This window comes from Pinus tabuliformis, chromosome X (genome assembly GCF_031772625.1).
Source record: "Pinus tabuliformis cultivar Carrire ecotype Pingquan chromosome X, CPIR1, whole genome shotgun sequence".
Classification (NCBI taxonomy): domain Eukaryota; kingdom Viridiplantae; phylum Streptophyta; class Pinopsida; order Pinales; family Pinaceae; genus Pinus; species Pinus tabuliformis.
The window spans coordinates 1145066725-1145088863 of NC_142308.1; positions in this window are offsets into that span (position 1 = coordinate 1145066725).

The window sequence follows — 22139 nt, forward strand, 5'->3', positions numbered from 1 at the left end:
CTTCTTATACTTAGTCATGACTTCTTGACTACTACGTGGCACCCATGCAATCCCCACGTGGTCGTCCAGATGTGCACCCCATCATTCTTTTGTGGCTTCCACCATGAGTTGGCACACAACCCTAGCTTAAAGCCCCATGCATTCCTCCTAAAACCTCTGTGTGAATCTCACTAGTGGTCTAAGAGAGCGGGATGACAATTTATTTACATTAACAAATGGGGGGTTTTTCATTAATCCGGGTCTGTCACCATCGGAACCCTGATCCTTTGCACCTTAACATAACATCGAATCTTCCCAGTGGCTGAAAATTTGATGAATATCCATCATTTACCGTCAATACTTTTGTTTACAAACCTCATCATCGTCGACAAACACTTTGCACACATTCGTGTTTTCCACCAGTTACCTGGCACTTCAGGATGACAACCTTGCTGTCACCTATCAAAGATAATCTTCATCCCAAATTTTGTCTGTTTCTAACTTTCCTAACTGTCTCCAATGCCCCATGCCCTTCAGCCCAATGCTCAATGATATCCCGACAATTGTTGCATAAATTTTTTGTTTGTTGGCACCCGATCCACATGGTCTCCTCTGGGAATGCCGCATGTCACTTGAAAAAGGACCCCCTGGGCCCTTTAAAAAATCATTTTCCATGTGGCATTTGACATGCCACAGTGGTGCCACATCACCCCTTCGCACATGTCATTATGTTATGTAAAAATTAATCAAATATGTAATTATTAATTAATTAGGCAAGAGGCACCCAAGTCAGTATTTAAGCTAGGGGCCTCTCAAATTTGTAATCATCATTCAAATTTTATATATATATATATATATATATATATATATATATATATATATATATATATATATATATATATATATATATATATATATCTGTTTGTGTGTGTGTGTGTGTGTGTGTTCATCACTGAGCATTGTTGCTCCATCTGGTATCAGAGCAATTCCACATCCTTCGCCTGTCAATCTATACAACGTTTGTACCACAGTGCTCTCCATTTGTTTTTCCTTCATCCTGTTCGACTGTGTCAAGTTACCATTCGTTGTCCAATTTTGTTTTTCTCTGTTGCTGTGTGAAACCCACTAATCCGGTTGACAACTGTTCCCTGTTCCTGACAGTCTGTAACCCTGTAACCTTATCCACCTCCACTGTCGTATTCCGTGCTTGTTGTCTCGCTATGTTGGTCGCACATCATTCCGACCATCGACTTCGACGCTACTGTATTGCTCTCATCCGCAGTTCTCCTGCAACTCAATCGTTCGACCTATTTTGACCACATTTTGGATGCACTTGTCTGCATTGAAAACAATTCCTCATACTATATTTTCCGGTGTTTTTTTTTGTGTCGGCTAGGGTTGCCTCTGTCCCCCATGATTTTTAATATTGTTAGTTTATATATATATTGTCGGCTAGGGTCGCCTCTATCCCCCACGATTTATCATATCGTTAGTTTATATATATATAGTTAAAAAAAATAGGGTCAAGTTAAGAAAAATGGTTAAGCTGGATAAATATACACCACCACATACTCGAGCAATGACTTCGTCAATGTCAATGGTTGATTTCAATAAAATATTGATAGACCTTCAGACTAAGGTGACTGGACATGGCAGACAAATCGAGGCGCTCCAGGATACATGAAAGAGAATAGAGAGTTAACTCAAACATAACCATAATGAATTTGAAAAGGATCATGCAATCCTTTCAGATATGGTGAATCGAAATTATGATCAAGCAGTGGTGATGTTGACTTGTATTTGTGACAAATTGAAGATAATACTTGATCAAACACCCCAGAATAATGAAGCTATTCAACATCTCAATTCTCCAAATACATCAAACTCGTCAGAGTCACATGAGAAACTACAGTCTCCAAAAGCATCGTTTATGCCCCATCAACAAAATAGTAACACGAATTTTCAAAATATGCAGCTTTGGAATCAATACTCAAATATGCAACTCGCGAACCAATACCCCTTCTTCACTACAACATTTGCTACATACCAACGAAGAGCAAAGCTTGAGCCCTCCAAATTTGATGGTAACGAGAACTGCAATGTTGCATGGTTCAATAAAGCAAAAGAATATTTCGAGATTTACGGTATTGACAATGATGACGAAAAGACCAGGTATGCATCCATGCAAATGGAAGGCGAAGCATATATTTGGTATATGTGGTGGAAAAATATGACACTTGCTATTAGTTGGAGGAAATTATTTAAAAGGTTTCAAGGTGTCAAGGAAGAAGAGTTCTTCTCAACACTCACTAGACTGCAACAAAAAGGAGATGTGGATGAATACACTCAAGAATGGGAAACTTTAACTACATGAGTACCTAGGTTATCAAAAACTCATCTCATTCAATCATACACCACGGGACTTAAACCCCATCTCCAAGCTAAGCTTGAGCTTCATGACATCACTTTTATAGAAGTAGCAAGACAAAAGGCAAAAAACGCTAAAAAGAAGCATGAAAAGATGCAGTGGCCAAAAGTTGAAAGAGTATATTTGAGACAAATATTTCCCCAAGCTGCGAACATAGATAACACAAAATATGTTTCACCACATCTTCGTGAAGGAGAAAAAACTAACGTGGAAATGTAAAGAATGAAAGAGGGCATGTGCAAATATTGTGGCGAAAAGTGTGACTCTAAACATAGATGTGCTAAAGGAAAAGAAACCAAGAACCTGTATAAATGTGAAGCAACTAATGATTCAGACAATGAAGAATTAGACGTAGAAGAAATAGAAGATTCTCCATAATTTTCTCTAGAAGATAACTAGAATATTCTGTAAGTGTCATTATCGACCATGACAGGTATATCTCAACCCCATACATTAAAGTTAAAATGACACATCAAAAAGAGAAATGTAATGGTTCTAATCAATACTGAAAGCACACATAACTTTTTGGACTCAACTATGGCAAAGAGACTCAACATTTTCACATTTCCCATGCCCAACATGAAAGTTATGGTAGCTGACGGTAAGAAAATTGAAAAGGTAGGGAAATGCCATAAAGTCAAATTAGAGATTCAAGACTATAATCTAGAATCTCTGTTCTACATTGTACGATTAGGAGGAGTGGATGTGGTCACTTACTCTGCCAACCATCATAAGCAATTTATAATATTTAAATTTGAAGGGCAGAAATAAAAGTTATATGGGTTCCAGCCCCCTGAGAATCAAATTGTATCATCATCTGAAAATGATCCAGAAGGGAGCACCAAATTATTTAGTACAATGTCATCAATTAGACATGCTAACTTCAATTATGATCAACGAAAGTCACCCAAAGTTCAAGAACTAATTTAAAAACACGAAAATGTGTTCCAAGACGTTCCAATGAAGTTGCCTTCTAAAAACAATGTAAACTTTGAAACATGAACTATAAACTCAAAACGAAAACTCTAGCAAAAAAACCCCGAAAAAACATCAAAAACAGTGTTAAAAGCGAAAAGTGTGTATACTTGAACGATGGTTTTTTTTAGGGTCAATTTTGAACATGTTTTAAAAATGGCAGTGAAAACGAATTTTTTGTGCAAAAATTGTGCAAAAAACACCCTGAAAACGAAAAGTGTTGATACTGGAATGATGGTTTTTTTTTAGGGTCAATTTTCAACATTTTTAAAAAATGCCAGTAAAACTGAATTTTTATGTGCAAAAAAAAAACTGTTTTTGAGGAAAAAAACACACTAATGTTTTTGGTAGAATAACATTTTTCTTTCCTAAGTATAATTTCAACATGTTTTAGTAATGACAATAAAGATAAAATAATGGGATCTGAAACACATTAAAATTCTATTAGTTTTCATCCATGTTGTTAAACATATAATAACATCACACTAAAGATCACTAAAATTCTAATTGTTTTCAACCATAACATTAAAGATACAAAAAAATTTGGAAATTTTTCAACCATAAAATTAAAAAACCATGACATTATGAACAAATTACATGACTAAATTAATCAAAATGTCATTATTTGTAGATTGAATGAAACATACATTATATCTCTAATTTATTGTTGCATTGTAGATATTCTAAACAATAAAAATCATCATAATTAAAACATATAATCCAACAACATAAAAATGACTTGTAACTTTTGATTTAACACCATATGGAAATCAAAATTTTTATTGCAAGATACGATGCAAACATCAGTTATATAAACCATCTTAGACAATTATTCAAAATCACTCATATTTTCTTGCCTTCAGATGAATGACTAGATGCAGACGAAGATGTTCCATATTCTTCTCTTTCATCAACTAGTGCCCCATCTGAGTCCACATGCATGCCCACCATTTTAGGTTTCAAAATTCTTCTGGATCCATGATTGGTTTCAGCAGAATCCCATCTCAACACTGTTCCTTCTGGTAACAACCTTTTCAAAATATCTATCGTCTTGAAGCAACGAGTTCCTCTCTTTGTTAAATTGAAGTCATAAACAAGTATGTCAACATCTTCCAATTTTAAGAGGTCTGTGCGATGACGATTTATATTTGTACCCTTTCTTTTTCTCTTTTTGCCAATTTTTTTATCAACTACCATCTCTGGCTTATACACACAATTGAATGGGTGTGTATTTGTGGCATACCAATGTATTTCAACACCTGTAAGATCTTCATTTTCTGTAAAGAACTTTATAACCTTAGCAACCCAGAATGGATAGCCATTGGGATCTCCATCTGCTAGCACTGTGATCATGCAACCCTCTTTAATATCCTGTACTGAACCCCTATAAAGGTCTTCCATGGCTTCACGTTGTGCATGAGATCTTTTGGAACCAATATACATCTCTCTTTCCTCTGCCTTTGAAGAATTACTAATACCTTGAGATTGTTGCTGTTCAACAATCTCATGTTCAAGTCTCATGTTTAAGTTTCTCTTTCCTCTGCCTTTGAAGAATTACTAATACCTTGAGATTTACGCCGAAGTTATTCTTTCAAATCTCATGTTCATTTGACACATTTCGTGGCCAAATAAATGGATTTTTCAAAGGTATATCTTCATTTGTTGTTCTTGAAATGATATCACTTTGATTATTGAAAAATGACTCCCACCAAAATGAATCAACAATGTCAAAGTATTCATGTATATATAATACATTTTTTAATTTCTTCTAGGCAATCATAATAATTTATATCTATATTCTGTCTACGTGCATTATGAAATTCACCTACTGATTATAATAACAATATATTTGATGCAAATATTGGATGATATGGAATGAACTTAAAAAATTCCAAACCTGATGACCATGCCCATTTTGCAATAGTTGAATACTTCTTGCCCCATATTAGTGTTTTCACATCAATTTTTTTGATACGAATTTGATGTTGGAAGCTAATGCCATTAAGTTGTTCAATGCATTTCTCCTCACCATGCGATCCTAGAATAAACCTTCGTATGTCAACAGTTCCTTCCAACACATCAAAAGTAGGCTCTGACATGTATGATTTCTTAATACATTCAATTAATAATGGCAAGCTCCCAACTTCCTTCCTCCTCAATGTGACTGAAAAATGACTGAACATCTGATTAATATGGTCATGAGTGTTCCCAACAAGAAGGAAACCAACCTTTACCTTTTGAAAAATTCTCAATTCAACACGCATGTTTAGATATCCAAAAACAACCTGATTTTTGTTTTCACAGCAAGTGTTGTCCAATTGTAGATACAAAACTTTAGGAAGATTACCAGACCAATGAGAAAACACATCATGAATTATGGTTATTGTCATATTTGCATCATTATGAATATTCGGAGTTGTGAAGTACACCCTTAGCAACATTTTCCCATTGAAGACCATACAACCCACCAAGTGATACTGAATAAAATTTTCCTCTTGTAAATTTTTGGGTGTGTGAACAAAATGTGGTAAAAGTGTTTTCTTCTGGTATACCATCAATTATCAAATCCAAAAATTTATTCGGATTATCATAACACTTTTTTTGATTCTTGTACAACTTTTTCCTTTCACTTGTTTGTTGTTCACGATGCTCCTGAAGTTCTTTGACAATAGAATCTACACAACATAAAAGAAAATCATTAAGAAATATGTTTTTATAGTTGATGACTATACAATTTTAAAAGTTAAAGTTATGAATGCTTACCTCTTTCTGACCTTTCACGTTTATCCCTTTTTGATTTAAGAGAAGCACATGTACTGCAAATCCCCATCCTTGTCTTTTTAGGAATACAGACATTGTTGAATTCTTTCTTCCACACCTTCACAAAATATTGATATGTAATTAATCGACCATGTCCCTTAGAACCTTTTTCATATTCTTTGTATAAGTTGTAGATTTCCCGTCTTGAAAAAATATCTGGAATAGGTGTTGTCTCTCTATTTGGCATACACTCTCCATGCTTTGAAAAGAAACCTTTCATCCATGACATTGCAATATTTGATAATGGCCCAAACTGTTGTTTATGACATACTTCTGAATAAAATGTGGGATCCTTTTCCAATTTTTCTTGGATTCTTGAGAGACGAAAATTACCCATCGAATGAAACATTTTGAAAGCCTTTCTACAGATAAATAAAGACCCAATATGATAATCATAACCTGACAATGTAGATTGCATGCACCCAACTAAATATGAATTTTGCATGCTTTTATTCATTGAAAAATATCTCTTCCTTTTCTCTAATGCAAACTTGAAATCCATATGTTTCAAGCAATCCTTTTGACAACATTCACTTGAAATGAGAGCCCTGATATAACTTCTTCTTGTTTGATATTCTTCTCTACCCCTTGTATAACTAGAACATCTTGGATTGATACGAAAAGGTCTGCTCCTACTTCTCAATACACTATTTCCTGGAAACATCTCCATCATTGGATCGTCATTTGTATAAGCATTTTCATCATCATTTTGAGGAATGTTATCCTCACTATAATCAGTTGTGCTTTTGAAATACTGACTTGGAGGATATTATTCATCTTCCCCTTCTTCAATGCTACTGTCATAGTCCTTAGAATTAGGACTAAATGGAAAATTTGACTCGATGTTTATTGGATATTCTTCCTCATGTGCATTGTTAGTGCTGCTCTCATAGTCCATAGGATTAGGACTACGTAAAAAATGTGACTATTTACTTACTGAAAATTCTACATCCTGTCCTTTGTCACTGCTACTCTCATAGTCCTTAGGATTAGGACTAAGTGCTTCATACTGTCCTTCGTCACTACTGCTCTCATAGTCCTTAGGATTAGGACTTTGTGGAAACTGTGACTCTTTATTTATTTGAAAATTTGCATCGTGTTCTTCATCATTGCTGCTCTCATAGTCAATAGGATTAGGACTAAGTGGACACCGCGACACTCTATTCATTTGAAATTCTTCATCATGTTCTTCATCACTACTGCTTTCATAGTCCATAGGATTAGGACTAAGTGGACACTGTGACACTCTATTCATTTGAAATTCTTCATCATGCTCTTCATCACTGCTGCTCTCATAGTCCATAGGATTAGGACTAAGTGGACACCGTGACACTTCATTCTTTTGAAATTCTTCATCATGTTCTTCATCACTGCTGCTTTCATAGTCCATAGGATTAGGACTAAGTGGACACTGTGACACTCTATTCAGTTGAAATTATTCATCATGCTCTTCATCACTACTGCTCTCATAGTCCATAGGATTAGGACTAAGTGGACACCGTGACACTCCATTCTTTTGAAATTCTTCATCATGCTCTTCATCACTGCTGCTCTCATATTCCATAGGATTAGGACTAAGTGGACATTGTGACACTCCATTCTTTTGAAATTCATCATCATGCTCTTCATCACTGTTGCTCTCATAGTCCATAGGATTAGGACTAAGTGGACACCGTGACACTCCATTCTTTTGAAATTCATCATCATGCTCTTCATCACTACTACTCTCATAGTCCATAGGATTAGGACTAAGTGGACACTGTGACACTCCATTCTTTTGAAATTCGTCATCATGCTCTTCATCACTGCTGCTCTCATAGTCCATAGGATTAGGACTAAGTGGACACCGTGACACTTCATTCTTTTGAAATTCTTCATCATGTTCTTCATCACTGCTGCTTTCATAGTCCATATGATTATGACTAAGTGAAAACCCTGGCTCTTTATTTATTTGAAATTCTTCATCCCGTTTTTCATCAGTGCTGCTCATTTTCCGTAGGATTAGGACTAAGTGGAAGAATTGACTCTCTATTCATAGTGGAAGAATTTCCATTATATTCATCGATATGAATAGAGTTGTTACACGATGAAGACATTGATGCTTCACAAAGCAAAACTTCATTATCAGAAGAATCCATGCTTTTCAAATAAAAGAGGTTGAATGATCCAAATGTAGACTCTCCTAATGATAATATATAGTTTAAAGAATGAAAATTTCCCTGGAAAATTTTTTGCCAAACTTTTTCCCTCCAAAAATTTCGTTTCATGTATTTTCCTCCATTATTTGCTTCTACAATTTATTGAAAAATTTTAACCTCTTTTTTTTTTTTTTTTATGAAATAAATCTTTAAAATTAAAATTGTAAACTAAATCTTTTACCTAAATTAATTTATTACTTAAACTATATAATATTTACTAGACAATTGAATGTTTTTTTTTTATTTTTTATACCTTCTAAAACAAATTAATCCCACATTCATCGTGCTGTAAAACAATTCCATAATGTTCACTTTATCATAGTTCCCTATATCGCCATAACAAAATTTACATGTTAAAATTTATAAAAACAAATTAATCCCACATTAACCGTACAGTAAAACAATTCCGTAATTTCCCCTATATAATAAATTTCATTATCACTATTCCTACATCACATTAAGGTTTTTCGAGGTTTGTTAAAAGACTTGGGGCGAATTTGTGGAGCAGCTACATTGCTATCTACAACATATTCAACAAAGGATTATTGCATTTGAAAGGTTAGTTAATTTTTCTGCTGTGCAAAATTTAAAATTAAATAAGTTTAATGATTTTCTTTTTTTTTTAGAAATTAAAAATTTTGGTGGATTAGATTTACCCACTACATTGGCAGTGGGCGTGGTGGGCCCGCTCATGCTCCTGGTAGCCCAACAAGCCCATGGGTGAGGGGTGGCGGGGTTTGATACCCAACACTCCACCACCCCGACGGACCATCGACCGACCAGGGGGCAGGCTGTTGGGCCGCCGAGTTGGGGTGGGGGGGCTGACGACCAGCCCTTCGCCCCATCCCAATGGCCCAATGGCCCACCGGGGTGGGGTGGGGGGCCAGGAGGGGCTGTGGGTTGGTAGGGAGGGGTAGTGGTTGGGCCACCAAGGTGGGGTAGGGGTGCTAGGCCCAATTGCCGACTCGGGTGGCCGCCCGATTTTCGAGGTGGGGTGGCAGGGCACTGTATTTTTTAATATTTTTTTTTAAATTGTTATGTTTTACAAAATTAATTATCATTTATCGTTGTGTTTGTTAATTTAAGCTACTATTTTTTTTGTAATTTACTAATTTATATATGTGTTGTTGTTTTTTTTTAGGAAAATTGCATCAAATAAGATTTCTATGGATCTTTTTGGACCAAATACTGTTAAAGGTGGATCTTCAAAAAACATTGTTGAACGAACCAAGCTTGAGCTGATATATACAAATCTTTCAAGTGCCTCAAATGATAAGAAGATGATTTCATACTGGAAGAAATCAAAAGAAGTGAATCTTCCAGCAAATCTCTAGTATGTGAAAGAAAAAAAAAGCGAATATGTGCAGATATATCTATATGTTGATATACCTAACAATATGGAATTTATGATGTGATGTGAAAGGTCATAGACATGTGTTCGGTACCAGACAATGAAGTTGTTTACATACTTACAAAACTTCCCAAGTCACATGAAATGATTAAATATCAGTTATTATATTCATTGTATGACACGACAGAGGTATCTACAAAGTTGCGTAAACAAATCGTAAATGAGATAACACAAAATAGCACAAGTATTGTTATTTATATTTGTGTTTTGCGTTATTGTAATTGTTTCATTATATTTTTATAACTTTGTTTTTATCGACATATGTTATTTTGTTTGACAAAATTTTGTTGAAAGCGTTTCAACTATGTTGGAAGGCATTCATTTCATAGAGCATGATATTATGAAAGTTGTCAACAGTTTCTACTCAGTGTCAGAAGAAGATATGGAAAACAAGCAAAAGGTAGTAATTCATGATTCTACAAAAATACATCCAAGGGATCAGAAAAAAATGCCTCTAGTGGATAAATATAACAAAGGTAGACATGTTACTTTTGAAGATGAAGAAGTTGAAACTGACACTGAAAAATATGTTGTCATTACCAAGGATGACATTGGAACTGATGTTAGAAAGGAAAAGAGCCGTAAAAGACCAAAAGTAACAATGCCCAAGAATAAATATGTTCTAGTTAATGATGAGAATGTTATGAGGAAGAAAAGTAAAGTTGAACATTCTCAAGTAGTCATTACCAACAGTGAAGATCCTAGTGAAACTTCAAAAGAAAGCAGAGAAATCATTACACTAGGAGCTGATTTAGAGGATGACATTACTAAAAAAAACAAAATGCCATTCGAAAGAACTTGACAAAGAGAAACTTAATTGAGGGTGGTCGTACATTTCATCTTAATGTGAGACAAATCTATAAGGCAAGTGAAGGATAATGTAAATATCAAATCAGAAAGCCACACCACCTGCATGTTCACAACTTGAAGACATTGATGAGGTACAATCCATATGCTCATGTGGTTAATTATGTGCTTCTTGTTGATCCAGTTCAAGTTCCCAACAAAGAAGCATTTGATAAGTTAGAATGTTTTGAATACGATTATTATGTGCTTGGGGGGAACCATTCTATAGAAGCTCAAAGAAAATTGATGAAGGAATATCCTAATAACCCACATTTTAAAACAATGAAATGTATCATTTACGCTGGTTTATCAGATACAAAAGCAAAGTTAGTGGCATGGGATCATAATTCAGATAATGAATATAGGATGTCTATGACTTTCATCTAAAGGGTTAGATTTATTCATAGTGAATTTGAAGAAAAATGTGGTGGGGATAAGATAAATGTTACTGTAGATTTCCAAAAGGAATGTTGTTTGGAAATAGGCTATCAAATTGAGGAGAAAATCAATTCAAAAAGCGACAGAGTAAATATTGATTTATTTAGAGGTATTGATAACATTTTCTAGTTGGCATTTAGAATTGGAGAGATATGAGAATTGGTTAATGAGATTTTTAGCATGTGGGAGAATATTTTCATTAAAAACCAGAAGGTCAAAAGGTCTAAACCATTAATATGTAGCAACAGTAAAGCATGTCCTAAAATGAAGCAGCTTCTAGAAGATATGACTATCGCACCTTGGAGAGCATTGCAAGGAGTGAATGATGAAAAACTTGTCAAAGCAATATTATCTCGTATGAGGTCAGGGGAATTATCATTGGAGGAAATTTCGCACGAGGGAACAGTCTGCTTCAACTAAGAAGCTTACTGGACTGAGTAAGCGAGGTTCTGCTCAGTTTGGCTGGGTGGTTTCGGTCTTTTGGTAATGGGAGCGAAAGCTGAAGCAAATCTGAAGTCTCTTCATTCGCAGGAAATCAGGTAGGTACTTCTCATCAAATCATTCAATTTGATATATGAAATTTATTGTTAAATTTTAGAGCAGGTTCATGAAAATTTCTTATGCTGTTCAGAGTAAATTTTGTGTAATTTTAGAACAGGTTCATATTGATTTCAAAAAAAATCATTTACAGTCTTTACAATAGCTCTTTAAAATTATTCTCAGTCTTTACAATAGCTGCAGCTGTTTAATTTATTTACGGTCATGAGGAATTTCAAAAGTAAGTTTGTTGAATTATTTTTACTTATTTCTAGATTATAATTTTCTTTTAAATATAACATATTGTTTTTTGTAGTATTTTTTATACATATCATTATATTAACTTTTTTAGTTTATCTATGCAGTCACAAAGTTTACATGAAAATACAAGAACAAATTCTTAAATTGTTGAATGAAGATAGTCGGGATGATGTTATATGCAATTATCCAGATTCAAGTTCTACATCAACATTATTTTTTTTTAATCTTGAATTTAAAAAGGTATGTTGATTTATACATTCATTTTTATTCATCTGTATACTATTTTTATTTTATAACTTATACATATATTTGTTTATTTTATTAAATATGAGGAATGATGCAAATGGAGCACCAGATAGTTTCAAAACCTTTATTGAAAAAATTAAGATCGAAAGATTGAAGAAGCAACGTCTTAAGAATGTTGAACTTGATCCAACTCTTACTCATTTCATTTGGAATGGGCTTGACACTATTCAATATCAAGTAATACAAGGTGACTGTGAAGACACTGCTAAACTCATACCTAAAAGGGATTGTGCTGTAGTTATTGTAGATATTCCCCATGGTTTCAATATCCCAAACATTGCCTATGATAGTGACCCTTATACTTATCAAGCTCTTAGTAAGGTGGTTGCAAGATTTCTAGAAGTCACGTCATTGCCATTATGGAGATTGTGACATTTCATTCAGACACACAATTGACAATGTTATTGTCAAGATTCAAGGGGAAAACTAACTCAAGGATGCATCTTACATGGTAAGACGTTGAAAATGTATATTTGATTAATGTTAAAAAATTCATTTATGTGCAAGTTAATTGAAATTTTACTATTTCATGTTACGGGCAAACGTCAAATCTTCTTAACCGTGAAGATCAACTGTTTATAAATGATTGTGAGTTCATCCATATTGATAGTTGGGCAAAAGATGATAGCTATATGTCTATGATTTTTAATCAAGTAGATGGAAAGAGTCATAGCCAAGTACTGGCTTATGATACTGTTGTGAAAGAACTAACATATGAAGACAAAGAAGCAAAATGAGAAATAATTAACATTTATGAAAAACCACAGTGATTGATTAACTATCTTATATACATATGTTCAAATGAAGGAGATTGGGTTCTGGATTTATTTTCTGATTCAAGTAAGTTTTATTATATGGAATTGAATTTCAATATCTTCTTTCTTAATTTATATGTCATTGTACTAATTTACTTCATTATTTCTTTTATTCTTGATAATTAGTTACAACACTAGCATGTTGCCTTAAAAAACGAAGAAATATCATTGGCATTGAAAAAGCTCCAATACAATGCAAATTTATTCAACAAAGAATTAATGCTCTTTAATTTCTTCTAGATGAAATGCAAGAAATTGGGTTGAAAAAAGAGGACTTTAGTGAGTCACGTGTGGCAAAAAAGGCAAAGAAACCTTAACCACTATTACATGGAGTGATTGGAAAGGCATAGATTGGGAGATTTATAGACATCAAATATCCATTAGAAGAGGAAAATGAACAAAATGAAGCAGAAAATATTGTGGAAGAAGACAATGATGAAACTCTAGAGGATGAAGAGTTTGGATTACGTGATATTGTTGATTAAATTTAAGTTATGCTTGGATCAAGCTCATTTTTTGTAACTATTAATTAGTTATACTTATAATGTTTTGACTTTGAAATTTTATGAGAAGAATAAGTATTCAATTAATGTTGTTATGTGTTCAATATTTCTATTGTGTGATTTTCGCATTAATTTTTATGTTAATCATTATTTTTTGAAGAAAACAGTGATTATTATTATTTTTTGACATGAAATTCATAAAAAAACTATTATTTAATCATTTTTAGTTAAAATTTTCCTACAAAAATTGTGATTTTGACATGTCATTTCTAGCAAAAAATGATCAAAATGTGTATTTTTTTAGTTATATTTATGTTAAAAATGGTTATTTTTATGTCAATTGTTAAAAATTATTGTTTTTTACAGACAATTATTTCATGTTCATTGAAAAATTAATTAACGATGTATAAACATGTAGAATATTAAAAATTTAAAATATCGACCTTCTTCTTTAAATATGAAAAACAAAAAAAACCTCACTACAAAAAAAGAAATTAAAATAAAAACAAGAAAATATAAAGAAGAAGACCACTTAAAAAATAGTTAGATTTAGAAAATAATTATTTACATTTCATACATTAGAAAATTTAAAGTAAAAAAATAGGTCTTTAAAAAAAAGGGCCTGAAGCAGAATCACCACTTTTTTAAATCAGCATGCAAATCACTAACATTTTAAAACGTAATGTACATAAAAAAATTTAAAGTGCCAAAAACTATGCTCTAAAAAATGTGTGTTTTGCATTGCCCCTTTTCAAAATCGGGTCACTTTTTTGCTATCTCTACGAAACAGGTAACAATATTAGTTCCCGTTTCAAAGTTATATTGTTTAAAAGAGAAATCAAGCATACAATTGAAGTCAAATCAGGATAAAATCCCATCAACATCAAACCGTATCGATATCCACATCATAAAAAAAAAACAAAATTGAAAGATTAGTCCAGGATCTTTTAAAATGAGACATTATCACAAAAAGTAGAAGTTCGTATGCTACTCCAATTATATTAGTTCGAAAGAAAGATCGACTGTTCAGATTATGTGTTGATTATTGAGGAGTAAACAAAATAACAATTTAAAACAAGTTTCCAATCCCTTTTATCGATGAAATATTGGATGAACTACATGGAGCTAAATACTTTTCAAAATTGGACTTAAGGTTAGGGTATTATCAAATCAAAATAAGGTTGGAAGACAAGCGAAAATTGTGTGTCGAACAAATGAATGTCATTACGAGTTTAAAGTAATGCCTTTTGGTTTAACCAATGCACCAACAACATTCCAAGCTACTATGAACGAGCTATTCCATCCATATCTGAGGAAGTTTGTGTTAGTGTTCTTTGATGACATTTTAATTTATAGCAAAACATGGAAGGAGCACCTACAACATTTGGAGCAAGTTCTTACTGAAGAACATTAGTTCTATGCCAAGATGCCAAAATGCACTTTTGGGAAAGAAGTAGAGTATCTCAGACATATAATATACGAAGGATTAAAAGTAGATCCTAATAAGATCAAGGCTATAAAGGAATGGCTCAAACCAATTAATATCTCCAAGCTAAGAGGATTCCTAGGATTGACTGGTATCGTCGAAGATTTATTAAAAACTATGCCCATATAATTGCACCCCTAACGAACCTTCTAAAGAAGAACTCATTTCAATGGAATGATGAAGAAACAAAGTGTTTTGAAGACTTGAAGGAAGCTATGTCTAATTCCCTTGTATTGGCAACTCCAGACTTCTCAAAACCATTTGTAATTGAGTGTGATGTTTCAGGTTTTGGCATAGGAGTAGTACTAATGTAGGATGGTCACCCAATCATGTTTTAAAGTAGGAAGCCCAATAAGAAAGAATGTCTCAAGTATACATACAATAAGGAAATGCTTTCTATTATGAACACAGTAGCAAAATGGAGACAATATCTCTTGGGAAGCAAGTTTTTAATACAAACAGATCATAATAGTCTTCAACATCTCCTTCAACAAAAAAACGCTATGCACAAAACAATAAAAATGGATTGAAAAAATTGTTGCCTTCGACATTGATATATTACATAAGAAGGGGAAAGATAACATAGTAGCTGATGCTTTGTCCAGGAAAGATGAAGAAACATCGTTACTTGCAATTTCAATTGTTGTTCCCGAATGGCTTAATGAGATTCGAAGTGAATATGCAAAAGATCTAGAAACAAGTGCTATAATCAATAACCTTCCTCAGAATTCAAAATTTGAATGGAAAAATTATATTCTATGGTACAAGGGAAGAATTTATCTGAGTTTAAATTCCAAATTTAAATCCAAGATTGTCAATGAGTCGCATGATTCACTGTCATCCAAACGTGTAGGATTATTTAAAACGTACTATAATGCACACCAATCATTCTTTCGGAAGGGAATGACTAATGATATTAAAATGTAGTAGAATGCGATAACTTCCAGAGGAATAAAAATGAAAATATTATGATACGTGAACAAATCCATCCTTTAAATATATCGAATCAGAAATGAGAGGAAATATCAATGGAATTTATCGAAGGTTTACTTGTGTTTGATGATAAGGATAAAATTCTTGTAGTAGTCGATAGACTCACCAAATATGCCAACTTTATTGGAATGAGGAAATCAGAGTCAACAAAACAAATTACTGAGATATTTTGCAAAAATGTTTACAAATTACATTGATTTCCCAAGGTCATTATGAGCGATAGAGATGCCAAATTCAACAATATTTTTTGGAAGGAATTTTTCAAATATATAGGAACCTACCTCAACATGAGTTCAACCTACCATCCTCAAATAGATGGCCAAATAGAGTTTGTCAATAAATGTTTAGAAACCTACCTATATTGTTAAATAAAATAAGTGGGCTCAGTGGTTACATCTCGTTGAATGGTGGTACAATTCTACTTACCACATGTTAATGAAAATGACCCCATTTCAAGCTCTGTACAATTACGAACCTCCGAAATGGAAGGAATTTGCTATCATCGAGATAAAACTTCTAGCTGTTAAAGACCAGTTAGAAAAAACCCAAAAATTCGTCCAAAATCTAAAAGAAATTCTAAATTATGCAAGAAATCATATGAAGCAACAAGTTGACCGAAACATAACAGAGAGAGAATTTGAATTTGTTGAATGGGTATTTGATAAACTTCAGCCTTACAAGCAATCCCCCTTAAAACAGAAGGGAAAGAACAAATTGGCACAAAGGTTTTATGGACCGTACCATATCAACAAAAAGATCAGCCAAGTATCATACAATCTAAACCTTCCTGATAAAAGTTGTGTTCACAACGTTTTCCATGTATTCTTCCTTAAAAAGGCACTTGGCGAACATCAATCAACACAAACAAAATTTCTGACTTTAGATGATGAAGGGTCATTCTAGAACTAGAAGGTATCATATCCATCAGGGAAAATAAGCTGCGATCATGAGTAATCAAAGAATACCTGATCAAGTTGAAAGATTTACCAGAAGAAGAAGCTTCTTGGGAGACAAAAGCATTTCTTAAACAACACCCGTCATTACGTATGCTTTGAGGAAAAAACATCTTTTCAAGAGGAAGACAATCTTATATAAAAAATAATCAAATATGTAATTATTAATTAATTAGGCAAAAGGGAATGATCAAATATCATGCCCATTCACCAAGGGGCAGCCAAGACAGTATTTAAGCCGGGGGCCTCCCACATTTGTAATCATCATTCAAATTATAAATAAAATTTATATATGTTTATGTTCGCTACTGAGCATTGTTGCTCCACATTCGCCATCTGACCATGGTCCCCGCTAAACTTTCGTCCTCGTAAATGGTAATTTCTCGCTATAATTTATTTTGGGACCTAGTCGATTCACCAACCTCGACTAGCTCACCATATTTCATCCAACAATAGAGATGATATGTGGCAGTTAATGGTGGAGGTGCAATGTGGACCCCCCTCCCCCTTTCCTTTCTGCAACGTCATATGGGGTTACACATTTTTATTTCTAGAACACGGTTCCACCTTCTTCACCTAACGACATCTGTCCTCATGACGTCACCTAAAATGATTCTTTAGTTAAGGTTTAGTGCGGACCCCCAACGCTATGATTGGATGGGTGGGTTCATATTTCATATGCACCATCTGATCAATGGCCCATCATAGTCGTCGATCTATGCCAATGCCCAGGGTCCCAACCTCTGGTATTTCCCATGGTCTTGGAGGCTTTGACCCTGTTCCTACTTTCTTCAAACCCATGACTTGCTTGGCCTAGTCAACTACCTCAACCCATGATCTAGAGGTCAGTCTGTAATACTTTATCACAACTCATATTTTAGTGCTACTCCATGTGAACACTGGCTTTCGAGCTAACTAGCTCGACTCCCGACTAGGGCCCCACCTGGCTACTCAACTTGCATCAGTTTGTTGGGATCAAAGTCATCTTGAGTTCCCCCTTTCAACTAACCTACTCAACCCCTGGCTTGGCAGGTTTCATAGGTGAATTTGAACTATTATGTGAGCCCTTTACGCTTAGAAACTTTTCAACTTTCTTGCGAACTTTTCCTAAGATGAAGCCTTCTTGACTCAACCGCCTATTGAAGATTGACTTGCTTCCAACGAGATCGAGTATCCAAGATATTTCAATTTCCTTTTTAGCGTACTATGGACTTGTAAGCCATGAGTCAACGCATTCGCAACATCATCTAAAATTCGTTAAAATACACAAACATATTACTCCCAAAATTGGCTAGGATGAATATAGAACTCCGGCCATTAACATACCCATGAAGCACACCAAGAATGTTCTTCTAGGTGAACTTATCAGAATGATAGGGAATTCAATCCAGCTCCCCAACCATAACATAATCATGAATTTATTTCCAAGCAACACAACTTGCAAACACAATGTGAAGAATGGAATTAAAAACAATACATGCTAGCTAAACATATTCATCAATTCAAGGAATTAAACATAGTGATTCACCATGTCCTCATGACTCTAATTCTCAACATATTCGGGAACTCAATCATTCCTCATAAATTTATACAGTGGATCAAAAACCCTCTTCCACACAAAAAAGGCATTCTTTAATATCACATAAACATTTAATCAATACAATAACATGTTTATCCAGTATAAGAAACTTAAGTAAATATTTATTGCACCAAGCACTTAGGAGCTAAAGCACTCCCATGATATTTACATAGGGATAAACGCCTCATTTCCATGTAGGAGTCATATTCTTATAATACAGAGAATGAACATCCCTCATATCCACAATGGAATTGAAAAACATAGCCTATATATATATATATATATATATATAATCTCACTTGCACTTCAAGCATAATATACTCTATTACGCAAAAACAAAGGAGTTAAACCATTGCTTAGCATCACAAAGGAAAGAACTTATCACAAAATATGCACTTAATACACAGTGAACATTTACATCACAAAACATGTAGATACAACTAGATGAACACTTATCTTATAATGGATAACTTGAAAACTGATATTGGGACTTCGTCTCTTTACCCAACCACAAAGAAGTTTCAACAAAGTCTTTCTTGCAGTTGTTACCCCCAAGCCAAATTCTAGACTTCGAGAGGGGCGTTTAATGAGGCAAGGACAATACTTCCAACAAAAACAATTTTTCCAAAGGTAGACCACATTTACCCACCAGCTAATCAAATTAGGTAATTTGAAAAAAACCGAAATCATTAGCTATGAACAAGGTGTCTTGAGGCTACCTTGCCTCCACCCACCAACTATACAATAATTTCACATGAAGCAAGGAACTCTTCCTTTTATATATAGGGATTTATAATACAACATCCCAACATCTTTGGGATTTATACATAAAGAGTCTCAATTTAGATGTGGAGAGAGATATATAGTTAACAATAAGGGGGTTTTATCAACTATGTTACCTTTGAAGGAATAAGAGTGCACTCTCTAGCAACTTCTCAGTGGAACTTCTATCTATGTTCTTAGCCCAACTCCATGGAACTACCATCAATTGTTATCTTCCCACCATCCCTCAATGCCTCCACCTCTTAGAAGTTTTCAACCAACACTGTCTCCAGTGGATTTATTAGCCTTGTAAGGTATAACCACTACTATGTGATTATCATCTAGCAAGCCTTTTGTGTTTCTCATCTAGACTATCAACTGATCTCACTTTGTGATTGTCAACCATAAAGCCTCGTGGGTTTCTTTCTTGTGATATCATCAAAGCTGCTTTATGATTATTAGCCAACAAACCTTATAGGTTTCTTAGTTGTGCTATTATCAGGGCTTCTTTGTGATTATCAACTAGCAAGCCTCATGGGTTTCTCAATTGTGATATGACCAAATCTTCTCTTCTCCCTTAATTCTCCCAATTCTTATATCCTTCTCCGCCCTCTCAGTGAATAAGATTGATCACCGGGAGCCTCTTGACCTCCGCTTTTTCCCTTTTTCCCCTCCTCTTCCTATGTGTATGAATCTTTAATGATAAATATTCCCTAGGAGGCTCTCGATCTCCACTTCTTTCCAACTGACCAATCGTTAACCATATTTTCATGGGTCCGCGCATGCCCTCCTCATGGAAAGTGAATCCCATACTCCTTCATTAATTTTTTTCATTTTGTTTTCTTGTAACTATTTCTCAAAGATAACATAGGCATGTCATTCATTTCGAGCTAAATTTAATGCACAATCATCCCATTAAAACCCACTCAGTCAGCCCATGACTGATATTTAAAACAATCAACTTCCTCAAGTAATCTCCCTCCTGAAGCAATGGAATTTGTTTCCCTTTCTCTCAACCATTTAATTTATGGTTACATAATTAAAAGGAAATTTTTACAAGGGGAATTAATCCACATGGGATGTCACAATCCCGACCCCCTTGGAGGAACACCATCCTTAGTGTTCTGATTCCCAACGCAAAAGAAAAACATGGTTAACCCAAGCATAATGAAAGTGAGGTTTATTTTTATAGCTAATTTATATTCAGGTTTCACATACAAAATTGTTTTCCCAACAACTAAATGGATATAGAACCTAGTAAATCAATCATCTTTTAGTGGTTCTCTAGCAGTTCTCCAGTGATTTTGCTGTGCACTCTACTATCTTCAAGTGGTTGTTGTTCTTATTTTTGACTGAATTTAGGTAGTCCAGTGTCCTTCTTTCATCATAACATAATACCTCTCATGTGATTCATCATAATAAAAGTTGCAACGAAAGTAACATACTCTCATGAATCAATTTTTCCACGAAGCTAGTCCCTACAATATGACTTAGAAGCATGATCATTCATTCTTTCACGAGAATAATCCTTGATAATAACCTCTAATCACATTAGTGTTTTAAAAAACCATTTATTCATTAGCATGTTCATGGACTTAACACATATCTACATATGTCAATATGGTCAATGTTGAGAGAACATCCCTTGTGCCATTCTCATGGCCACCATATCATCATATATTATTCAATGGACTAAACCAACCCACTTTCCTGTTCCAAGTTGCCTAGGACACATAGGGTAGCTTTATTAGGTTACTTAAACATGCCAATTGCAATTCCTTCCACCCACATAGTCATATTTTTTAATGATAACTTGTTTATCCTACTACTAGGATGGTTCAATACCATAATCCTATCATGCCAAGCAACATCATTGTTCCTTTACTGCATCCAAATACAAGAATACATTTGCACACATATTTATAAATTTATAAATTTTAGGAAACTTCTCTCTTTCTACACCATTCTCATGATTGTTTTTTCTCTGTCCATTGATTCCCATGGACCTGTTACTGCTCAAACTAGCATGGGGCCTACAAGGGGGGCCTAAAGGAACAACTGCTAGATCAAGGGCAACGACGGAGACTTAGTCCATTGTCACTTGCGCTAAGACTCCCTACTCTTTAAGTACTTTGACCAATGGGAGGAGCCCCAGTATATAGAAAGGAATCAACAAATGAATGTGAAGTGACCTTAATGATCCTTTCCCTAAAAAGAGGTTAAGAATGGAGCTTGCTTGCCCTTTAAGCAAGGTACAAAGTTTTCTAGGAGAAGGAGGTGAGGATGTAAGGGCTAGGTTAAGGGAATATGACTTGTAGAGGAGTTTCCCAATCCCTAAAATCCTCGCAAAACTTGGATTCCCTAGTTGTCTCAGAAAAAATATCTTTGATGAGAAATGGGACCACACGAGGCCAAGTGGACCCAACCTATGTTAATGGGATGGAGTTTAGCAACCAATTATTATATTAGCCTAAACAAGGAAGGGGAAAGGATCAAAACAAGATTTTCCACTTAAAGGTGCAAAAATAATTCTTTGAGGTAACACCAGGGCAAAGTTTGGTCTCAGGGCTAGGGCTTGGGATATCTCACAATCCCACCGTCAAAATTTCTTTAAATTTGGAGGAGACCTTGAGGACACACCAAAACAATAGAGGCCAGGAGATCAACCTTTTTCTATGGCTGTTTTTTCAGGAAAATGATGCCCTAGGTGGTCCAACGTGGCTAGACTTAGAAGAGAAGGGGAAAATATGAAGAAAATATGTTTTTAAGGTGATCACTATTAGAAAATATAACTATTTTCAATCTTCAATAATGTAATTGAGTCATTATATAATGTACTTGTCAAAATA